This window comes from Chlamydotis macqueenii, chromosome 5, assembly GCF_036417535.1.
Source record: "Chlamydotis macqueenii isolate bChlMac1 chromosome 5, bChlMac1.mat, whole genome shotgun sequence".
Taxonomy (NCBI): domain Eukaryota; kingdom Metazoa; phylum Chordata; class Aves; order Otidiformes; family Otididae; genus Chlamydotis; species Chlamydotis macqueenii.
Window position 1 is genome coordinate 15,070,691 of NC_141560.1, and position 23,220 is coordinate 15,093,910.

General features: G+C 38.3%; 1 long non-coding RNA gene across 1 annotated transcript; it reads right to left on the reverse strand.

The window, feature by feature from the left end:
- Nucleotides 1-2,794: 2,794 nt before the first annotated feature.
- LOC147600499 (uncharacterized) lies at nucleotides 2,795-22,780 on the reverse strand. Its single transcript, XR_015258767.1, has 3 exons — nucleotides 22,629-22,780; nucleotides 4,618-4,912; nucleotides 2,795-4,061 (listed from the first exon to the last, which is right to left on the reverse strand). It is a non-coding gene; the product is annotated as an uncharacterized LOC147600499 (long non-coding RNA).
- Nucleotides 22,781-23,220: the final 440 nt, after the last annotated feature.

The window sequence follows — 23,220 nt, forward strand, 5'->3', positions numbered from 1 at the left end:
TATGTTGAAATATGTGAATTATTTTTATATTTTTTCATACAGACAAAATATGAAGTTTTCTATGTTTCTCGATTCAGGAGAAACATATTCCAAGTAGCTGTAAAGGACATTGCTAGTTTACAGAAACTAAAGACGGATCTAAAGACAACAATTACCAGCCTTCCAGAGGCACTGTATTTTACAAAGGCTAAACAATGACTAGTAATTGGTGACTGTTGTTTACTGCAATAATCATCACTGTCACTTTCCTTCTACTCCTCTCACATTGTATCTTCCTGTTGTCTTACGCTTCGTATTGGATTAAATGAGACAGGAATCTTTTTTTTTTTTTTTTTCCACTAAAATTCAGGCTTGATCTCTGCCTGGAACCTCTTGCTATTACTAGTATATAAATCAACAATAATAAATAAATATGTAATAATAGAGGAGAAAATTAGATATAATGTCTCTTTTACACATTGCCTTAGATGTTACTCCCTTTCCAATGTTTGATGCTGCAGCCAGCAAGTGAATGATCTAAAAGTACCATTATATGTTTGAACCACACAAAACTATTCAACTAACAATTTTTTTTCTAGTCTCCAGATTATCTTAATATGATTACGGTTTGCTGGGCACTTTCTAGGAATACCTATGCTCTCCAAACTTTGTCATTTCTAGCATTTATGTAATAACATAAACTGCGATAAAGTGAGGTAATACATCATAATGTCCTGTCAAAAGGGAAAAGTGGCAGTAATGATGCTTGTAATAACAACGATGCCAAAAGTTTTCCCCTTCTCAAAGAATATAGCAAGGAGCTGCATAAGAAAAAAAGGATTTCTGTGATATCTTCCAGTTTTACAAGCCACTGCAATTCAGTGATCTTTTTCAATATAAAAATGCAGCATGTTTTTCCATTGTTGAAGTAGACTTTCCCCTAGTTCTCTGCACCTAATTCATGTGTATAAAGGTGGTTTAACTGAGTATATAGCAGCTTGCATATGTTTCCCTATCTCACTTGCCATTCTTCAGGCATTGAATTTAATCCTTTGTTTCAAAGACTTTCTGATTTTAGAAGAATGGAATGAAGTCCCGGTGTTTTTATCTATGAACTGACACTTTGTTATTAACACCAACTGATGTAATTTAAGGATCTAATTCTTCAGCATCCAATGAATGACTAAATTAAGTCATACACCTTCTTTAGCTGAATAGACAAGAAGCCTGCAATTCCACTTGTTTTGTGGGTGTTTTCTTCATGAAACTTTTCATTGATCTGGACTCCCTCGTTTGTCACCTCTTCAGAGAAGGGTCAGCTGTTACAGATCTCAGATCTCCTGTTCTCCCACAGATGCCTTTCTGTGGGCTCCTAAAGAGGACAATGATAGTAGACATGCTACTTTGTCTGCCTCATTGAAAGGTCCGAAGTTATTTATTTCCTCCATTCTTTCTCTTTTAAAGGAGTCCCAGAGATGCTTCAAGTTGGAGTGAGAAGCCAAAGGTGTGATTTCTGACTACTTCTGCTTAGACTTTAGAATCTGCTCTGCAGATTCCCTGTCTCTTGCATTTTCCAAAGACATTTTCTCCAACTTCTGCTAACAATATATTTTTCATTTCTTTAAATAATCACTGTATATTGAAAACTATCAGGAATTTACATTAAAATATCATTCTGAATACGCAATCAATTAGTTTATTAATGAAAGATAAAGACAGCACTTACACAAAAAAAAAAAAAGCCTGTTTTTTTTTTTTTAAATTTTTGAAGAGTAGAGCTATACGGCTATCTCACAAGTGAGACTATTCCTGAAATATGTACACAAATGTTTGCATCCCAACTGGCTAAAAGAAAAGGTCTAGTGGAATCTTAACACCTTTTCTATTTAGATTTTGACTAATTCTCTTACTTTTGCTTTAAGTGGATTCCCAACAGCTTGCTTCAGTAACTCTTGCCTTATACTGTGGGTCTAGTATTTCTAGTATTCACCTTGAAGGCTGTGACAGGTGGAAAATAGCCAGTCTGGTTTTATGTATGTTAAATGCATTTACAGATATCAAATAGTTAAGAAAACATACAGCATGGCCCAATATTTACGCTATACCATATCTCCACTTTTTTTCTTTCTATATACTAGACCATGAGCCTTACGATTTTGTTCAGTTTTGTCCATTCATAATTACTTTAGGCAGATATGAACACCCTGCCAATCTTATTAACGAGACTATTGCATTCTAGGTATCCTAGGCTGTGTCTCGACAGACCATCTGATGAAAGGCAAAGTGCAGTTTAGCACTCCTCATCATCTAGACTAGCACCTCTGCAGACAATGTTGTAGTCCTATGCAGGGTACACGTATACTTCCTTTGGAAGGAGGCTGAGGAAGGAGATTGGTCCTTCCAAGTATTTCCCAGTTATGGGAAATACTAGCACATCCCAGAAGAGGGAACTGGGTGGCATGCACGGACACAGTAGTATTGACAGAGCCTCTCATGGCATATAGTTATGTATTAATGGACAAGAATGTAGTGGATGATTCACTACAGCGTTTTATCTCAGGCCTGGAGCTTAGCTCTTCCCAATTACTCTCATTTAAGTTTAATGCCTAGTAGGTATAAAGCACTGTATTGCAATAACACTATAGTATTGAAAAAAAAAAAAGACAATTTTTGAATAGTCAACAGATTTTATAATTTCAGTTATTCTCAACATTTTGGGTAACATGCAACAGAACCAGGGAGAGAGTAGTGAAAGCTACAGGGTTGTCTTCATGATCAGGCTGTTAAAGAGTGAGAATGTGACTTTGAGGCTAGTTCTTGTCAAGATGCAAAATTCATCTTTTTATTATGGAATAAAAATTCAGAGTAAAGCACAATTTAAAAACAAATATGATATATGATGGTATTAAAACTGAAAAGAGAAATAGAGTGCATCTCCAGATACATATGCATACATATATACATAGAGAAAGTTTATGTCTGTAGTCTCTTCAGTGAAGAATCTGCCAGTCCATGCCACGTTATTAATTATAAATAGATCTTAACCAAAGGATGTATGTTGTGTCTAGTTTTAAAAGCCTATGAGGTTCAGATATTTATGGGCAGAAGTTTCCACAGTCTGTGTGAGCAAGAAAAAGCACTTTCAAACTGGGACTTGACACTTGCGATATGCACGTATGTTCAGTTACACGGTAGTCAAAGGCGGTAGGCATGCAGAGACAGAATATTTTATAAGTCGATATCAGTAAACTTCAAAAGCAGGCCCAATGATGGAAGGGAAAGCCATTCATAAGGTACAGTGAGCAAGAGCACACCTTTAAAAGCTTGGCAAGCAAAAGCCAGAATGTGATAGATGCTGTAATTCAGAACCAGAGGCCAATGCAGCAGAGATAGAGCTGGAGTGATGTACTGCCTGTTTGTGCTGCCAAGGTCTCCGGAAATAAGATGAAATTTGAAGATCACGTTTCTAGGAGGTAGTTCAGCAATCAGTTCTGGATCCTAGGCCAGATTAAACTGCCAAATAAGTAAGTGATCTCTAGCACTATTTTAATTTGAGTTTATTCTGTGCAGGATCTTAATGCAATTCAATTCATATTTTTATTTTATGTTTTTACAGGACATAAAAACTCTCTTTTTCCCCTTGAAACACTTAGTCTGAAAGATTCTTTTTCTGAATGTTCCCCAGGGCAAGTTACAGGTTGATTTAAAGGCATATGATTAAGAAGAACACAGTCCAGAAGAAAGGCCAGTTATGTGCAGTGTAGGGAGTGAATCAGGTAAACATCCCATTGCATGACATTATCAATAGCAAAGTCACCGAAGAGCCAGGTTTCCTAAAGTTTCTGAATAAAAAGAGTAGGCTCCATCTGGAAAGTTACCTGCAGATGTTAGAGGAAACGGCAAAACATGTCAGACATTTTCAGAGGTCTAATCACTGCAGTCCAATAGGAATCTTCGTGTCAATCATCTCCAAGAGAACAGATTCAAATCATTCTTGTACAGGGAGGTTTAAGTTGTTTGCCTTCTAAAAGTTCCTTAGCGCAGTAGCTTCAGTTTGCTTCAGGTCTGGGGTATTCTCTGTACTGTTGAATATAAGCAGAGGGTCATCATCTTTAAGGACATTATCCTTGTTATGTAAAGAAATTGAGGTGGATAAATAACATTCCATTACTTTTAATAAAAACAGTTCATATGGCATTACTGGAAATATTTTGTTCATTCATTTGGTATATTTTTGTGTTTGTGGGTTTGTTTTTTTTTTTCTTTCTTCATCCATCTTATCATTTGCACACAGGGCAGAAGTCATTTCATCTAACTGTGTTTGATGACATCATGACATAAGTGGAATAAATCAACAAGAGATTCATCCCCTTCTAAGACTGGTGGGATGAATCACGCTCTGAATGTGTCTGTCTCTCTTCACTGAATACAGAGGCAACTGAGATAATTGGCTTAGACTAGATGCCTAATTTTTAAATGATTAATGTTAGATGAGGTGAATCTTACCTTAAGAGGGTGTTTTTAAGGGCAGTGTGTATACAAATGTAATTAGTAATGCCATTATGAAAGTCCTCCATTTAATCAGAGAGATTCAAATGTGATGCTTTTCAATGATAATCAGCATTCAAAATCAAATACCTTTTCAGTATGCCAAATGCTCATTGCAGGGAAGTATGGACTGGTATCCAGTAGCTTTTCTTTCAACATCTTATTTACAGAAGAAAACATTCTTGTGTTCCACTGTTCCTTAACTGTAGCCATCAGTTGGTGTCCCATGCTGCAGTGTGCATCCAGGACAGTTTTACAGTTCCAAAAACACAGCTTTGAGAAAGTAAATTACTATATTCTGCAGCTGTGTTAGAAAAGGTGCTCCAGTGTTATGAGTGAAATGGCTCATTCATCCTCTGTCCAAGTTACTGCACTGAAGGGGTTGCTGTAAGAAAGGTGCATTCCTAGGGCATTGTGAGGAAAATAGATAACTGAGTAACTTTTGCTGAAAACAACCTAAAATTCACAACAGTGTCAAATACTTCCAAGCATCAGACTAGGTCCCAAGAGGATTCCAGTTTGCTCATATTCCATGAAGTAAACTGTATATCAACAGATCACAGTACCTCTACTAAGCTTTGCATCCATTTATTTCACTGAGGGCAAATCAAGTACACACATACTTAAGAACTAAGAAAGCATTCATTTTTCTTTTGATTCAATTTATTCAATTTATTCTATTACTGAATAGTGCCAAAGGTAATTTTGAAGCGATCAGGTTAAAATTTATGTGAGCTAAAACAAAGAGGTGGCTTAATTGAATAAGCACACTTAACTCATTAACCCTCTGCCACTGGGACTAATCAGTATGAACTGAGGGCTGCTAATAATCACAAAGGTAGCGAAATTCTGCTTCTTGCTCTTGCACAGAAAAGAAGAGCAGTATAAACAGGCAAAGGAAAAACAGAGGTGGTCTGTAGGTATTCCTGGAGTAAGAGGGCACAACCTGAAGTTATTAGTGCTTGGTTTTCCAACAGAAAATCCTATATTATTGTAAAGCTGTTTTTCCCTCCCACTCTGACCAGAAGTTATTAGTTAGGAAGTGGAGCAGAGAGCTGCTGCTTTCATTGTCATGAGTTATGGGAATGTGAGAAAGGTTGGGTAGTTTCAAACAAGAATGAAGAAATACAGTAGATCAAAGACCAGTGACCCCATCTGACCTGATGGAATATAAAGAGGCATTGGAAAATGGTGGTGTGACAGGAGTCTCAGTTTCCACCATTGCTCAGGATGCAGGGAGGTGGAGGCTGAGGCGAGTGGTGGGTCATCTGTAAATATCTGGAATTCTCAAGGGAGTGTTTAGTGAGCTGGGAATAGGTCATATCTGCTCCTATAAGTGCCAGTGAGACCAAATCAATTCTTAATCCTCCCAATACAGAGAAGACCTTACAAAGAGCATCCCCTCTGTTAAAGATTGAGACAATGATTCATTAAACAATTCTTAAACTCTCCTAAGCTGAAAAAGGGGCTCCATCTCAGTAGTACAACATCCATAGTTTACAAAATAATTTGAAAGCACTGGGAGGAAAGGTATTATTTAAAAGATACCTTTGAAAATCTACTACAGTCAGAGGAGTATTTGGTGAATGTAGGGATGCTTGATGCCTATGACGACATCATTAACTCCTCGCTGTCTCAGGGCCTAAATGAGACCAGTGCTCATGTGAGCAGTCTCTGGCTCAAGCTAAATCTAGGCAAGAAGTTTGCCATGCTAGTGGAAAACAAAAGAAATACTTGCCAAAACCACATCACTCTAGTCAAGTTAAAGGTTCTACTTTAAAATTTTTTGCTTATAACTTAGAGACCTCAGCAACTCAGGAGCTCAGGACCTCCATGTGTGTGCTGTACACAGGAATAGATCATATGAATCCTAGGTGAAAAAAACCTAGTGCCTTGTCACTGAATCCATTGAAATTCTATATTCTGGGATGACTAGTACTGATTGTTAAGTTACTAATTACACACCTTAGCCCATAACTGTTTTAATAAAATTCTTTTCCTAGGAAAGAAGCAGTTTTGATAAACAATTTGACTTGAAAATATTCTGGGACAAGATTTTGAAGTTGACCACATTCCATATTCTCTAAGAGAGAAATTATAGATTCTGTGAATGTGTGCTTAGAAAAATAATAAGAATTACAGAATTATTTTGCATCAGGATTAATTGAGCATTTTAGATTTTGAAAACAAAACACTTTATCAGAATGAATTATTTTTTCCAGATTTTTTTAGCAAAAACTGTGATTTTCAGCTTTCATCTGGAAAATCACCACTGAAATCCAGAGTTGCAGCAGTAGCAAGTCACAAGAGATTGCCCTGTCCAAGATGTACAGTCAGCTATATGTATACCATCCCTAACAGATATTGTGATTTAGTCTGAAAGACTCCCAGTAAGCAAGTTTGTAAACCATGAATATGTGACCTGTTATGGCATACCATCCAACTGAAGTTTGTTGGATTTGGGAATTTTCCTCCCATCTTCACTGTTACAAAAGAAGCTGCTTCTTTCCCATCTCTGGTTCCGGAGCTACAGCTAATGTAGATTGAGAGATGGTTAAATTAGCACCAAGGATACTGCTACCATTGCTGTTGCTGAAGCCTAGGAAAAGGACAGTTTGGCAGTTGGCATTTCCAGAGGCTGAGGTGGGGAGTTTGACTTAGGTGGGACATACCCTATGAGTACAATGCCTTGTGATTTCTTTAAACTAAGAACTAAAAATAAACTGAATTACAGAATAGAATAAATATATTATGTTTCCCCTCTGCCCATTTTTATCTAAACAAACTTGTTTCCTTCAAACTTTCTTCATATGCAAAAATCTCTTCAGTCTGCCTGCTTGCTCCTGAAGTCTACATGCTTCTGTATACTCCCAAAGCTTGAGAAGCACCACCAATCCCAAGTATAATCAAAGCATTACCTTCTGTGCCTTACACAGGGTAGACATCCTAGAAAACAATGTCTTTGCAATGGCATTGTGGTTTTGTTGTTGTTGTTTAGATAACAGTTCTTAATGCCATAAGAATATTCAGGAATGAAAAATAATTTCCTACTCAACTTCAGTCTGATTATTCAAAGCTTTCAGCTGGTAGGACACAAGCTTGATTAAATACAGCTTCTCCTGCATTGAGCATGACCTTCCACGACAGAATTGCACCTTTGGCACAACGGACAAGGAATAGCAAGGGTAAAACTGATGAGTTCAGGAAACAGAGATCACTTGATGAGTGGCCTATGAGTTCCCATCCACTCTTCTAAGATTGGTCACAATTGCACCGTCTTCAAAATGGAAATTTGTTCTGTTCCCAGTGACTCTCTAAAGACACTTAAATGATATTTTTAGATAATACTTGAGATAACACAGCACTAAGAAAGGGACATAGATTACAGTAGGGAACTGTGATAATTTCACAAGGTCCTCAGGAAGTTGCATTCCTTAAAGTGGTTAACTTTATATATGTTTAGTCTGATTAGAAGCAGAAAATAGTGTCTTGGACACTGCAGTACTCCATATTCTGGAAAATGACTGACAAGGTAGAAATAATCACAAATTTAGGGGGAAAAAAGGTCCCCCCGATTTTAAATTTTATATGGAATATTTATGTATTTAGTGGTCATTATGCCTTTAGTGGTCATTAGCAACTGAAAATATGGAATGTGATAATTCTCTGTTCATTAGGAGATGCACATTACTGACAAGTTGAGAGCCAGATTTTCAGATGCTGTATCTAAATGAATTAATGCATGTCTGCAAAGCTAGTCCAGATAGATACAGTTGCATTTTAAAATTTTAAAGGAAAACTTGCCATTATTTATTTAGTATTTTAATATTGAAAAATGCCAAGTACATCCTTCAATAAAACTATTTTTTACTTTAAGACTGGCGTGTTTAAAGAGACTCAGCTGTGTCCAGTGTCAGTAAGTGTGCTAATAAGCTGGTTGACAGCTCCAGTGGAACATTTTCAGGGCAGCTGCATTATTCGTTCATGAAGCATTCCCCCAAAGATTATGAGTGACAAAAAAACTGGAAATGGTGCAAGAAAGACTCTTCCAATCTATGAAGACAGCTCACGTTTGAATCCTCCAACACCAGACCATTATGCAATCAACCAGCACTCCATCTGTACTGTAACCACATGTCATAGAACTGCATTGTCTTCCTGGGAAGCAAGATATATTGCTTCTTAGGAACAAAATAAACCACCTCAAAACTGCAGAGTGTTTGTTTTGTAGCTGGCATATTAAGCCAGCACCTACTGGGTTAATAATTTTCCTTAGTTTATGTGCCTTTGGGCACTGAACTTATTGAGGAGAATATCCAGAGGTCAAATCTGAGTTAGTTTCTCAATTTTCTTCAATTAATTCTAATATTAAAGTGGCAACAGACTGTACTCAGCTTTCAAGGGAACTGCAGGCATAGTGCTACGTAGTTGTTCTTAGCATTGGCTGAATTTCTGGCATTTAATCTCTGCTAAGGAAACCGAGGTGGATGCTTTATGCCTCTCCACTACTTATTTGCTTTTCCCACACAAAAAGTTTTTCCATGCTGAAAAACTTTTTAATGCTATATAACCCACCTGGTTTGTGAGTCTGTAATGGGAATACTGTTTTCCTCAAATGGGATGCCAGAATTTGGAGCATTAAAGGGAGTCCTGAATTGGTGTGGTGTGACGGTTTAGCACCCTAAGGCAGCTTTAGGAGCATTTGTGCCACCTATCAGTCCACATTACACACGTGCCTTTAGGCACTCCAGTAAGGCAACTATCCTAGGGATGAAATCCATTTACTTTGGATTCCCTTTGGAGCTGGTAAGAGAGCAAGGCATCTTAGGTCAGACCTCGGGACATAGTTACCCTGCTCAATGCGGTGCAGTGCCTCAGTGCTTCAGCTGTGCACCAAATAGGGGAAATCATAGCTTACTTCCAGGTCATGCCACAGAGTTGATCTCAAAACAGGACAGGACCTGGTCAGTCTCCAGAACCAACAGTACTTTTGCAGCTCTGCTGTTCATGTGCACATTTAGGTTTTCTTGCCTCCTTCAACCTCCATCTGCCCTTTCAGCATTTAACATCAAGGGTCTTTACAGAAACAACTCTGCGGTCTTTGTCTTACACTAGTTGCTTTTGACCACCACAGTAACAGTGGGAGAGATGGAGACTATACATAGTGCCACTGTCCTCATGACAGATATATTTGCCCTTGAGAAAGTACTAAAGCACAAAGGGCACTCACAGAATAAAGAATAAAAAAGTTGTTGAGATTGGCAAGAACCTCAAGAGATCAGCTAGTCCAAAGTCCAAACCCCTGCTCAGAGCAGGGTCAACAAGAACAGGTTGCCTAAGACCCTGTCCAGTTGGGGTTTGAATATCTCTGAGAATTGTGACTACGCCACCTCTCTTGGTAACTTGTTCAATTGTTTGACCACCATTAAAGTAGAAATGTTGCTTCTTATGTTTAAATGTAATTTCCTGTATTGTAATTTGTATTTAATTAACTCAGTTTGTTAATATGGAGTTTCACCGTATTATCCTACCTCAGTTTCCCAGTAGATGCTTCTATGGGCAACAGTGTGCATGAAGAATGAATGTAGCCCCAGGTTTGTCCATGAGGCCATTTGCATACAGCTTTATAAACACCATTGTTTTGACTGGGAGTGGTTACTTGTTCTAGGTCTAGTTGGTTGGTGGTTCGCTATCCCATGTAAGCTACTGATATGGATAGCCAGAGTATGTGCATTCTGTGCAGAGTGGAAGAGGAGCAGCTGGTTACTGTAGATTTAATAAACTAAGTTTCAGCTACTAGTATATTTATGAGGGTAGTAGCACTGGCATATTCTTTCAGGTCTGGAATTGATTCAACCCTTGAAGGATCTGATCTTCTGGAAAGAAAAACTCTTACCTTATAGTTACAAACATAAGATGGAGGAGAGACAAGCTTTAGTAAGGTAGTTTTTGTTCTTCCCTATAGAGACAAAGGTTAAGATCCTCAGTTCTTTCTTCCTATTCTATGTGCTGCAGATTTTTCAATGACCTCAACAAACAGGATTGTTATGGGCAGTGGGGGCTGTCTCATAAAAGGAAAAAGTAATCTGAGTCCAAGAGTTGGTTATCTGTATTAGAGGACAGTATGCTGTGTGCTGTTGTGTTGGAGACTGAGAAGGTGGTTACTGGGCAGGATCAGAGCCAAGGGTGTGGTGCTGAGCTCTGGTAAGGTTAAATAAGGAGAGAAATCGTTCTCAGCCTAGAGGATAGGTGTGTGCTGAAGTTTTCTGAGAAGTTGTTTGGCATAACTTGGAGGGAGATTTTGAACCATTTCAGGTTGGCAGAGTTTTAATTAAGGAAAAGAATGGAGACAACTGGTAAATGAGTTAGTGGGTGAATAGATGATATACTGGTGGTAAAAGGGCAATGGTAGACAGATTGGAAGAAGATTGATTGACTAGGGCTTCTTAGAAAAGAAGTAAGAGTCATGACAGATTAATTAGTGTTTTCTCACACCCTTTTTCATTCTCAAGCAACCATTTGTTCCCCTGCCATTTTCATATCCACTTCCTACCTTTCTTTAAGAAAAGAAAAAAAAAAAAAAAAGTAAAGCCAGGAACTTATAAGGTCCATTTGAAATAAGTATGTGTGTGATTTCATAATCTACTTTAACATCATATATGTTCTATAGAGGGAGGAACAGCACAGCCCATGGAATCGAATGTGATTTACAGCCAACTTAGGGTCACATCTCCCAAGGGTTCTATAACACTCAGAAAACAATTAAGATGCTTTAAAGATTGCCTGGCTCTTTATTCTTCCAGTAAATTGCTGAAAGGTTCATATGAGGCTGAAGGTGGTTGAATAGGCATTTTCAGCTTTCTAAGTATTTTTTTTCCACTTTCCCTTAGTGGAGGGCTGAAGACTGGGAAAAGCCATGGATCCAAAATAAAATCACAGAAGAAAATGGAAGAAAGATTTTATAAATATCATTGACATGGTGGATAATATAAGCATATTTTAAATAGATAATGTACAGTCTGAGTGGTGGCCTTTATAATTTCAACATAAGTTATATCTCTGAACTTGTTTTCTTAACTAATTTCATTTGGATTATTTGTATTGAAAGGAATGTGGTTAATGCTTTATAACAAGTATTCAGCTTTTTCTTCACTTTCTTCTTTTTCTTTTTTTTTTTTTGTACCCAGAAACTCATGTATTATGTTATTCCAAAAGAACTTTATTTATTGGTTCCCTTTGAAAGACTTATTCAAGAGAACTTAAACTACACAGGCACCTGGATGTGTGTATTTTGTTATTTACTGCCTTTTTTTTTACCACTTGGCAGTTTGCATTCTTGTCCCTTATTTCTCATCCATGGTTTGAGTTTGAGGAATAGAAGAACAAGATGAATGAACAATGTGAAATTGTTATGAAACAATTTGCCATTGCCTTTACTTGTGAACGAAACCTTGGCTGCGTTTTCTTTTGCTATTTTTCTACTTGAGAATTGTTCAAGTTTTTATGTCAGAAATTGCATGTCTTCTGTTTTATGCTAATTCTTCCCCAAGTTTTAAGTATCACTGCAAAAATACAGTACATACATGTGTACATATTTTCCTTATTAAAAGCAGAGGTACTTTTTAGATAATTCTTTTTGTGATTGTAAAGGACCTGGAAAATTATGTTGGTTTAGTATTTTTTTTTTTTCTGTGGTCTACTGTCCAAAGCCTGATCCAAACAATTTGTTAGATATTCAGGTTAATTTTAAATGCAGCACACTGCTGTAACACATCAAAAGATGCTGGTGGAGGACTGCCTTTCTGTAGAAAATACCACAGATACCCTAGAACCCACATAGTCATCTTTATAGTGATATTCTACAGTATTTTGGGAACAGAGATTCTGTAGCCAAGTAGGATGAGAAACAATTTTCCTAACACATGAAAGCTTTTGAGATCAAAATAAAATTAAATAAGGAATAAAACCAGAAATATGTAAAATGTTCTTAAATAATTTCAATTTTAAAAATTTGTAATAAAAATTTTACCTTCAACAATTTTGAAAAATTTTGGTTTGATTTTATCTTTTCGATTCTTTGTTCTTCTAATATTAAAATTAAGATCTCAAAGCAGAAAATTATCACTAAATAGCACACAAGTTTTCTTTCAAAAAATATAGAAATGGAACATTTTGACAATAATTGTACTTTTTTTTCATCTTTGAGGTTGGAATAAGTCAGTGACAATTCCTCACAAATCCCTTCGTTTTCCACAAATTTTCTACAGAAACCATGTGGAGGGCTCCTCTGAGATACTCTTAGACCAGCATGCAGGTAAAAATTATCATGTTGAAAAGATGACATAGAGGTTTTCTAGGTAATCTTTTAAAAATCTGGACCATGACCTTCAAGTTTTCATCATTTTATCACTGTCCTATGTAACCCCAAAGAGGTTCTTATGTTGTCCACATAACTGTAGTATCTGAAAGTCCCAGAGCCATGCATTAAGCAACATGACTGACATTGTCACATGTGGTTTGTTCTTCCATTATCTCCCCTGGGGGAGAAACAGGGTGTGCTGTTTTGTTTTGGTGTGCCATTTTCAAACATCCATCATCATATAATACTCCTCCTCCTATTAGCTGACCCAGTAGTATCTTTTATCCTGGGAGAAACAAATGTCCCATGAAACTGGTACAACTCCTGAAAGGATCACTTAAAAGAGGTCACCTTATTATGCCTCATGTCCCAGCCCTCTGTCAACAGGCTATAATCCTGAAGCTGTGCCAGAAGCTGACAGATTCAGATGGCGTGGCTTTGCAGTGCTGAAAGCCATGAGGCTTATTCTCATATGCTTATGAGAATTCACCATGGATGTGACTATACAAGTAGACACTCACCAGTGGCCCTGAACCTTGATTGCTGAAGAATTGGCTAAATCATTAAAAGAGTAGACCTTCTACCCCCTCAGCTGCAGTGGTAGCATCAGCTTTATTGGATCTGCCTCACATCAGACACTTCCAACACTGCATCTCTGCAATGGGGTTAAAGTAATACCACTGCTATTCATCTCAGTCACAGGTACACGCACTTTTTCCAACACAAACAGACACTGAAATGTCCTATGAAGTAATTATTGACCTCTGGGGAAGAAAAAAGAGGAAGAGGCCTTGCTTGGTTGTTTGTGCTTCTTCATGACATATATTTATTCCCAGCAACTTACTTTCTCTGGAAAAGAACTTGGTGAAATTCCTGGCTGAGTTTTCTACACCACAATATCAGTATGTCCATTTTTTTTCTTTTCTTTAAATTTCATGCACACAAACTAGATGAGAAAGATGAATATGGTTTCTCCTTATTATGACATTGACACAAATAGAACATTGCCTTACACAATATTCCTCTGTCCTGTTTTTGGCTGGGATAGAGTTAATTTTCTTCCTAGTAGCTGGTATAGTGCTGTGTTTTGGATTTAGTATGGGCGTACTGTTGATAACACTGCTGGTTTTGTCGTTGCTAGGTAGTGCTTACACTAAGTTAAGGACTTTTTAGCTTCTCATACCCTGTCCATGAGAAGGCTGGAGGTGCACAAGAAGCTAGGAGGGGGCAAAGCCAGGAGAGTTGACCCAAACTGGCCAAAGGGATATTCCATACCATATGACATCATGCTCAGCATATAAACTGGGGGGCAGTTGGCCGGAGGGCAGTGATCACTGCTTAGAGACTGGCTGGTCATTGGTCAGCGGGCGGTGAGCAGTTGCCTCACTTGTTTTTCTTGGGTTTTCTTTTTGTTGTTTTCCTTTTCATCATTATTATTATTATTTATTATTATTATATTTTATTTCAATCATTAAACTGTTCTTATCTCAATCAACAAGTTTTCTGACTTTCACCCTTCCGATTCTCTTCCCCAATCCACAAGAGTGAGTGAGTGGCTGTGTAGTACTTAGTTGCCAACTAGGGTTAAATCACGACATGCCCTTAACATTAATGGCATTGCTTATGAATTATGTGTGTTATAATAATTTATTGAGACTATAACAGCAGATGTTTTACTTTCTCTACTAGCATCCCATTCAAATTCATCAGGCAAATACCGAGTGAAAGATATGGTCTTCTCTGTGTTTGCAAGTAAGGCATGAGACAGGATGCAGAGATACAGAGAGGTGAAGTGATTTCCTAAGGACACCAAGAAGGTCAATGGAAGGTTGGGACTAGAATCCAAGTGTTCTCTTGGCCAAAGTGCTGTCCTGTATAATAAAACAAAACAAAAGAGTCAGACCTCAGAGGAATATGGGAAATGAGAATGAAAGAGTGAGAAACAAAACATGGTGCATGATATTTTCAAAATCAAATTACAGTATATAACTGTGCATATGATTTCTTAAGAAGGTGACACAAGTAAACAGGACAGTTCTGAGTTAGGCAAAATGCCCATGCAGAAACTCTCAGCCTGCACAAAACTGATCTCACCGCAGGTTTTGTTATCATCTCAGAATCATCTTGGATCACTGGAGGGTTTCTTGCCTTAGATGTAGCCAGGGCACAATTTCTAAGAAAACTGCACACAGCATACTTAATTTTAGTAGAAAAATCATGTTAACTTTGTTCTAAGAAAGTGCCTGTAAACAACAAAATTTCTGTATTTAGAAATGATAATGTTGAGTAGAAATGAAGCAAAAAAGAGAGGTGATTAATACAGTAAATATCTAGAGGCTATTCAGGGCAAATAGATGAGGCAGCAACAAATAGATGGAGCTTTTCTGTACAAAAACAGGCTACCTTGATGTTAGAGGGACTGCAGCATTGTCAGAGATGTTTTGACCAATTATCTATCTGTCATGTGAGGAGTGAAGAATGCTGGAGTCAGGCTTGGCAGATTATGTATCAACCTTCCTGTGCTTGTTGCTGCTTGCATCTGGGACTTTGCCAGGGAAGGAAGGAATGAAAACATCTTGCCTTGTTATGGGCATTTCATAAATGAGGGAACCTTGCTCTGGGTGTGGTTGGGAGAAGACTTGCAGTTGCCCTTTGTGAAACAGCTTTTGGAGCAGGAAAGGTTCCTGTTAGTTTCAGCATGCTGTGGTTCATGGCTGAAGGGAAATCTTAGGAAGTTTAACTGGCAGAATTGGTACCTCTGGGACAGAAGTGGGGTGGGATGTCTTGTCAGTGGAAGACAAGCTAAATCTGAAATCCATAGTTGCTGCAGTGATTAGTTTGCACAGTTCTGCTACTGTGTTTCGGCAGTGAGTTACACGCTTCAGTCAGTGGTGTCTGTATGGTAGCGTCAGTGTGTCCTCAGTGCCTATTCAATTTTATAGGATATCTGGAACTGATGGCTGAGGTATCTGTAAGAAACTCTTCTAGTGGAGAAAAGGCTGAGGCAAGCTGAACTAAGCTTGTCCTGCCAGACTTCCTTTGAACCCTGCTAGATTTAATCCACAGATGTATTTGTGGTAAAGGGTAGTACTCTGATCTCTGAACTTCCAGTCCTTGTCCTTGGTGACTGACTCCTCTCTTACACTCTTCTAAAGTCAGATTAAAAGAAGGGCATTAAGGGGCAAGGGGAGAAGAAAGGGAAGAAACCTAAATAAAAGTTCCCAGTGCAATATTGTGGCCAAAAGGTCTAAGGTGATACTGTGATCTACAAACAAGAGACTACTGAGAGAGAAAATGTGGCCCCTCTGAAGTCAGAGACAAAATTTGCAAAGACTGCAAGAGGGATTTTTCCCTCTCAGTCTCCAGTGCACTGACACAATCTTCAGGACAGAGTATAGGGGAAGTCTAAAATTGGCTATTCCTAGTCCTACTCAAATAAAGGCCCACTAAATAAATCCTTTGCAGTGCTTCTGACTGGAAAAAAACCCACCACATAAATTGTATTTTCAGAATCGTAGCCCTACAGCAGGAAAGTCTTTGAACTTTTTTTTTTCCTGATATTTAGTAAGTTAGGGATGAGAGGATTGCTGGGGAAGAAGAGGGTGGGGAGTTCTTGGGTGCCTCAAGAAGCGAGCTTCTTGTGTTCATTTTATTTGTTTGGGAATTTGTTGCTGCAAGTACAGTCCTACAAGAGTGAAATAAATGAAGTTTTATTGTTGTGACTTCTGTGGGAGCAAGTTCAGCTTTTGACTTGGTTAAAGCTGGTTTTAGGAAAAGTAGTCTTCCTAACCCTGGACTGTGACATGCTCATAGCATGTAATACGTGAAATGATGTGTTTAGAACATTTACTGGAGAAATAGTAGCAGTGTATTTTGCAATATTTTACAGCTGCTAACATAATCACTTTATTTATAACTGTAGTAAATTTGCTTGCTAAAATGGGGTTGTTTAGAATATTCTGCTGACAGAAATGAGGACAATATGAATATACGTTAGCAATTATAAAGCATGATTTTTTAAAATAACGAAACAGAAAAATGTTAATATTTAAATTATTTTATTTTGACAAGCAAGTGTATAGGATTTTTTTGGTCTGTAAGACATGAGGCATCTGCAAAGTCTGACAGCAAAACAGATATCATTTCTCATATATTTTAATTGGATTCAGTGCTGTTGATTTAAAGTAGTGTATTTTTGTGTCTCATTAAAAGATGAAAGAGACTATGAAAACTGCCTCTTTACTTTAAAATAAATACTTCCTGAACTTGCCTTTTTAGGTGGAGCAGCACAGGGAAATAAACATGGTTGAACTGAGCTTTTCACAGCCAAAAAATATTTTCTGCAATATTGCATTGCAATGTGTAAGACAAATGATGAAAATTTTGGGGACAGGTATGAGTTACACTTTCAATTGCACAATTTGTCAGGTCACAAATCTGGCCTCTCCAGTGCAAGTAGACCAAGCAGCACCTAGTGATGGGCTCTTAGGCAGGATCTCCCTGCTGAGTACTGCCCCTGTAAGGTCTGGCATATGGGCTGCCTTCCTGGTTGGGGTGTAAGGAGGGTGGACTGGAACAAGGGGTGGATTTTCTAAAACCTACCTGTCCTTCAGCTGTTTTTGTAAGTAAAGAAGCCCAAGAAAGACTGATTGGTGGCTGAGTCAAAGCAGAGCATCCCTAGGCCAGATTCGTGGCAGCACAAAGGCACAAACCCCTTTTTGCTTTGTTTTCTCCTGCCTTTCATTTTCAGTGAAAGGGGGAACGCTGAAACTGGGTTTTACTCAGGCACTGGAAGATCGTGTTTCACTTACAGTTTGCTGACAATGTTTTACAGCCAGACACGCATTCACTCTGCCCGTTTTCCAAGCCTCACATGTACAACCAGCTCTGAACCAAATGTCATGGGCTTGAAGTTTCATATGTCACACACAGGCGAATGATCTCTGCGGGGAGAGGAGTTAATAGGCACCACTGTGCTACACTACCCAGCTTCAGGTTTGAGGGACAGCTTGTGCCTAGCTGGTTCAAAACATCAGCAGAGTAACCTCTCTCCCTTCTGTCTGCGAAAGAACGTCAAACGCCAGGCCTACGTGGTCTTACTTCATTCTATGGGTATGTACGCACGGGAGGTTGGTGGTGGGGACAAACACAAGCCCTCGTATTTGGTTCTTTTCACCTTAGGGCTGACCCAAGGCTCGCTGGAGATGATTGAAATATTCTCACCAACATGCGTGAACTCTGATTTAGGTCTTTCTATATCCACAGAGGCATGACTCATTCTGGAAAGGTCGAAATCACACCCATCTACCCCATCTTTCTTAACAGCTTGCTGCATGGATCCGATGCATCAAAGGCTGTACACAGAAACCTCTTTTAGCACTGATGACAGCAAAGTCTGTAAATTTAGCAAAGTTTCCAGCAGTGACATAGAGTAGCTTATTTAAGCAGGATTTTCCATCCTTGATTTCCACTTGTCCGTTCTTCTGCTGAAACCTGTGAATCAAACTGTTAATAGCCAGAGGCCTGGTAACTTGGCAGGTCTGAAGGAAGCTGGTGTGGGTAAACCTGCATGGGCAGACCACAGATTTGACATCTGGGTTTTGATCTGATCTCAACAAGAATTTTAATGAATCAGCATAGGTATTTACCACCGTTGGACAGTTATACTGAACATGCTTGGGGCTGGTTAGTATCAAGATAGGTACCTTCCAGAAGAAAATAAGGAAGAAAGAGAGAGAGCGAGAGGGAAAAAGAGAGGCACCACTCCTTCTTTTCAATCTCTGATAAATTAAAGCTCAAGCTTCATTAAAGAATACATCTCTGCTAACATGTTTTCTTCCAGATAAGATACATGTAACTGAGGTACAAAATCGCCTGTATTAACTACCTTGAAATTCGCATAGGTAATCCTGATAAAAGTCACAGAGAAGGTATTAACAGTATGGTTTTGCTGTCAAAGAAAACTATGTTTTATACCATAGCTAATAATGAGAAGCAGTATTATTAGAACTACTATTAGCAGATATTATTTCTGTATCTGTATCTGTGAAATGTTCATTCTTGAGCTTCTGGCATGTGGTAGTTTGGTGGAAAACTGGGGTTAATTTGCTGGGCAGGTTCTTTAGTCATCTTTTTGTAAAATCTTTTTTTCCTTTTTCTCTCTTTTTTCCCTTCAACATAAATAGTTCTTATAGAATATGCCCCTGAGAAGGATGCCTTATTACTAACAACAGCAACACTGATAAAAGGATCAATTATTTTTCTCTTTATTCATATATATTTTTATTTTTATTCATTCACTTATATGCTGGTAGCCCAAAGCAAGGGAGTAGTCTTATTTTGCTAAATATTTTACAAATATTAAAAAAAACCTCCACGCAATGTTTCAACAGCCTTGACTTATGTCTTACTTAACAACCTTAAGACCTTCTTATGTGAAGGTCTGTCATGGCCCAGTCCACCTCCAATTAAATTTGTCAATTAAATACCTCTTAGCAACTGAGACTGAATTTCTGTCAAGACGTTGAGATGCTTCCTTTCCCTTTGGCTGCCCTGTAGAGCATCAAAGCATTTTGCAAGAATACTCTGGTGGACATAAGAAAGAGTAAAGAAAAGGCAAGACCAAGAAAGGTCAAAGGTGAACATTTCCTTTGTCTTGTGAGGAGGAAACTACCTCAAGTAGTTCTGGTTCTGCATAGCCCAAGGGCCAACCTACTCCTTAAACCCTTCTCCTGTTTCCATTTGTCAGAGATATTTCCTATACATTCAGCTCTTTGGTGCAGAGCAAAGTCCATCCTGGAGGAGATATAAAGCTCCTGGGACATGACAGTTTATAGTAATTCTGCTCTAAATGGAACTTGTGTGTTAAAATGTGTATTGTGGACCTGACATGAGCTCACAAGCATACAAAAGGACTGGGTCACTCTGTGCTCCACAGTTTGTGGTGATGTATAGAGGGGAAAATCAGGAGAACTAAGATATGGCTAAGCTTAACTTATACAGAAGAAAATAGCGAGGATAACATGAAGAATTTTCTGAATATCCAGAATGGAGGGACTGTGGTTTGCACATTCAGAGTTAACTGGCAGCGTGTGGCTAACACAGTTCGGAATAAATGGGCAATGTAAAATATACATGATCTGTTGGTTTCTCTGTGCAGCAATTTCTTTGATGTTTGCTGTAGTGTCTATTTATAAAATTTGTGCTTGCAGGCGGGACAACATGTGATTCCTTTTTCCCCCTACAGCATTTTAAGGATTTTGTTTCCTTATTAGATTTTCTTTAAAATTAGGAGAAATACAAGAAGAAAACCCTAGCCCTTCAGGGCCAGTTGCAAAGATCCTTTGTGCATGTTTTCATGCTGCAGGTTGATGATACAGCTACAGTTTCTATTCTGAATCAAATGTTAAGACTTTATAACAAAGGAGACAAGAGACAATACTTTGAGTGCCACTGTCCCTGGACAGAAGAAGAGCTCTTTTAATCCTATGCATCAGACTGTCCTATATGATAGTGTCAATTGCCAGTTTTAAATGTATTTAATACACTTAATACTTTATTGCTGTAGATCTCAACAGTGTCAGATGATAAAAAAGTGACGAGTGGCAGAGGAATTGTTCTATGTAATAGTTAATTAAAAAAAAAATGAATTAAATTAAGCAACCAAGCAAACCTCATCATTATCCTGAAGGAGGGAGCAAAACTTGAGAGTCAGGAAGGAAGAAAGGTTAGGAAGAACTGAACTGGGAAAATGTCTTCACAGAAATTAATAATAAATAAATGAAAGAGTTTTGAATCTATCAAGGTATGCTTAGAAATTAGTAACAACAGCACAAGGGGGAAAATACAAAGAGTTTTAAAAACATCATAGCAAGATACACACTTAAGAATACTTAAAGCTTGAATGTATAGCTCTTCTGGGAAATTGTACACTGGAGTTACTGCCAATAATGCCCTCTTCTGGTGATGCTGTTGCAACAGAGTTGGCATGTCAGTCATCTCAGGACCCTGCATTTCCAATGTGCAGGATGAATTCAACTGTAGTCAGGGAGAGACTTTTATCTGAGTTAAATGTCACAACCCTCTTCCCCGCCCCTCCCCCCGCCTCAGTTCCAAAGACTAGCTGTAGGTAAATTATTTTAATAAGGTAAGAGATAGCAGAGTACAGTTTTCTTTTCTTTCTTTTTTTTCCCTTACCCCAAATAATGCTCCCTATGTCATCTGTATATTTATGATAGCTCAAAGACATGGGTGTGTGGATCTAATTAAAAATGTGAAAGGGTTTAGCAGCCTGCTGCTTCCCTGTGAGTCTCTTGTTGCCAACTCTTGGCAGCTCTGCTGTCACAGAGCCAAATGTTTAGTCTTCAGCTGAACTACTGCCAGTGAGCTGCACTGCATTCTGGGACCGTAGAGCCTCGAGGTACTGTGTTAAACTATCTCACATAAGGATGTGCAGCGAGCTGGACTTCATATTCAATCACCCAAAAGAAAAGTGAAGGAGAAAGCCCACTTTTGCCTGGTGAGCCTCAACATCGTACGAGACACAATGACCAATTCCTTCAGGATTTTGCACCACAGAAAACAAATAGTTTCTTGAGGTGGATCAACCCATGCATTTGCTTAATGTTTCTATGCAGCAACAGCAGTAGCTATATTTAGCAAATTTAGTTTAAATCAGTCTGCTCTGGATACAGAACTAGAAAAAGAAATCACAAAAATCTCTTTCTAAAATGGGAGTCTGACCTCCAAGCCAATGCCTCATCCTAATAAATATATTCTGACCCAGTTCTAGGTAACCTTAGCAAGTATAGGGCAGTTTGGTCCAAAGTGAAAAAAAAAAAAGTTTGGCATATGTTCATTCCAGTGAGCAGCAGGAAAGCTATGTTGATAGAAATGTGGTTAGCACAGTTTCATTGGTTAATAAATTCAAGTATAATGTGGAGATAGATAGGGTTATAGGCTAAGCTGGCCTGTAGGCTTTGATCAGCACTAAAACTCACTTAAGGCTTAGAGTGGACTGGAAGAATTGCCAGGTCTCATGAGTCAATAATGGATTTCCAGCAGATCAGAATTAAATTCTCCTTTTAGCTGTTCTCCCCGCACTCTGCTAACAGCAAAGCGATGTGTGTCTTACTGATATTTTCTTTCTCTTTTCTAGTTCTCCACTCTCCTATTTTTTGTCTTTTGTTTGTGTGCTCTTCTCACCTTCACACTATTTTATTTCCTTTCTTTCTCTTCCTGTCTTTCATTTTCACTCCTCTCCTAAGATTTTTTTGCCTCATCTGCCTGCATTTCACATCAACTTTTTTTTCTTTAAGTTTTACTATCCTTCTCTACTGCTTCCCTTCGCTGTCATAATGTTCTACCTGGGACGATGAATGAGCCACCTTTAATGTTAGTCCAGGGACTTAGCACACCAATTCTGTTGCACTTTATTTCTGGAAATATTTTCTTTGTGTGTTTCTGAAACCAGCACAATGGCAAAATAACAACTAGGTGCTTCTGATTGCACCATTGCTCCAACACTTAATGTTGGGTATTTAAGAATAAAACAACAGTAAAAAAATGTTGGCTTCATATAAAATACTTGTTTCCATTAATTCATAATCCTAATTGTAGATGTGACACAGAGCACTAAATGTGCAGAGAAAGAGAAAAAAAATAAACATTTACACTAATGATCACGCATTGTTTGTAAAAAGGCATATAAAGAAATAGAAGCAGGCGCAAGTGTGCAACGCACCTGAACTCCACCTCTTTGATCTTTCCTCTGGGGTCCTTTTTGTTGCAGTGGGCCAGCTCTGGGAAGGAGGCAGGACTCAGAAGCCGCTTGGCATCCAGCCCAGGCTTTGTGGGCCACTGGAGAGATGGATAGCTAGGTGCAGAAGTGCCCTGAGGCAGGTGTTAAAATGTTGTTCCTAGTTCCTTGGTGGTAATCATTGCAAAACAATCCTGTCTGCTCTATTCGTATCAACAAGCTGCTTTCTCTGGCTCGTTGCTAAGAGACAGGACTGTTGCTTACAAGTTGCTTGGTGCCTTAGACTTTCATAATTTATAATTTATTATCTTAGCATAAAAATTTGTGTTGTTTTTTATTTTATTTTTCCACCAACCCAATAATTGTCACATAAAACAAAGGTCATGTATCTACCAGAGTAGCAGTTGCTCTTATAATATACTTTGCCTTTGTACGATTTTGGTTCTGTGAAAAGAAAATGCTATTATAAAGTGAAGATGAATATCATTTTTGTCCATTAACTTCTTGCATTATATGACTGGTTAGGTCAATGGATTCCCTCAAGATTTCTTCAGTATTGAAAACATGTTTCTGTCCA